Source organism: Austrofundulus limnaeus, unplaced genomic scaffold, assembly GCF_001266775.1.
Source record: "Austrofundulus limnaeus strain Quisiro unplaced genomic scaffold, Austrofundulus_limnaeus-1.0 Scaffold401, whole genome shotgun sequence".
NCBI classification, from domain to species: Eukaryota; Metazoa; Chordata; class Actinopteri; order Cyprinodontiformes; family Rivulidae; genus Austrofundulus; species Austrofundulus limnaeus.
Genome location: NW_013952803.1, coordinates 137195 through 138810, shown reverse-complemented (window position 1 = coordinate 138810; position 1616 = coordinate 137195).

Sequence of the window (1616 nt, the reverse complement as noted above, 5' to 3'; positions counted from 1 at the left end):
GGATTGACTACTTTCTCCTCGATGGGCGGATTTTGCCTTTGGTGAGAGAATGTGATTAAGGAGTGGTGGTCGTTTCTGATCACGGTCCGATCGTGATGAGGCTGGGCGTTCCTGTTGCGCAATCGGTCTGTCGTCCTTGGCGACTTGGTCCGATACTTTTATCTGACGAGGACTTGGCTGATATGCTTACTTCCGAAATTAAGTTTTTTTATTGATGTTAATCGGACTTCTGGGATGCCACTCGGCACTGTTTGGGAGTCATTGAAGGCTTACCTGAGAGGTCAAATGGTTTCTTGCTGTGCAAATGGGGGAAAAAAGAACATCGAACGGCTGGGGTTGCTGGCAGATTGGGTTTTCCAGTTGGACAGGGAGTGCTGCCATGCTTTTGCACAGGACTCACTTGGGAAACGTGTATTGCTCCGAGCAGAGTTTGGCATCTTGTCTGCCCAACAGGCCGAATGTTTGGTGTCCAGATCTGGGTGTGGCTGCTGTGGGCATGGTGGGAGGGCTGGACGCCTTCTTGCACAGCGGCTGCGCTCAGCTAGGCAGGATATCTCAGCAGTGGATGGTGAGCATGGTGTGGAATGTTGTGGGAATACAGGAATTAATCTGTGTTTCAGCAAATTTTACCAGTCTCTGTGTGCCTCCGAGGCCTCACCTAAACCTACTGAACTGGATGATTTTTTAAAGATATTGAAGTCCCTTCACTAAGTTCTGACCTATCCGGTGAGTTGGAAAGAGATTTCTCTTCAGCTGAGATAAACTCTGCAATTAAAAGCATACAGAGTGGAAGATCTCCGGGACCAGAGATGGTTTTCCGGCGGAATTCTTTGGGAAATTTTCAGATCTGCTTTCTCTCCTGTTGTTATTGGTTTTTTAGGAGTCCTTGGCTACACAGTTATTGCCGCTGTCTGTGCGTCAGGCGGTGATTTCCTTGCTTTTAGGCAGGGATGAAGACCCCTTGAGCTGCAGTTCATGTTGCCCAATATCGCTTTTAAATACTGATGTAAAAATTCTTGCAGGGTTGTTGGCGGGACGAGTCGAACAGATTATCCCCACAATTGTTGCACCTGACCAGACCGGTTTTATTGAAAATCGTCAAATCCTTCTTTGGTATCAGGCAGTTGTTTAATGTGTTGTACACTTCTGCTCCACCCAGTCACAATTGCAATAAAATTTTAATCTCGCTGGACGCCAAGAAAGCGTTTAACCGGGTGGAGTGGAACTATCTTTTTAAGTCCTTGGAGATGCTTGGCTTCGGTCCTGGATTTGTTTCATGGGTGAAGCTGATACTGTATATACCTTGCCAATGGCAGCAGTATGCACTAACAGTAATCTATCCAGACATTTTGAATTAGAACGTGGTACGAGGCAGGGGTGCCCACTCTCGCCACTYDTATTCGCAATCGCGATTGAACCACTCACAGTGGCTTTACGGAACAACCCTAAGATTAAAGGTATCAATCGGTTTGGCACTGAACATAAAGTTTCCTTATACGCTGATCATACTCTTCTTTATATCTCAGATCCCTTGTCTAGTATTCCTGAGCTACTTCTTTTACTTCAAAGTTTGGAAACATATCTGGTTACAAGGTTAACCTTCAAAAAAGTGAATT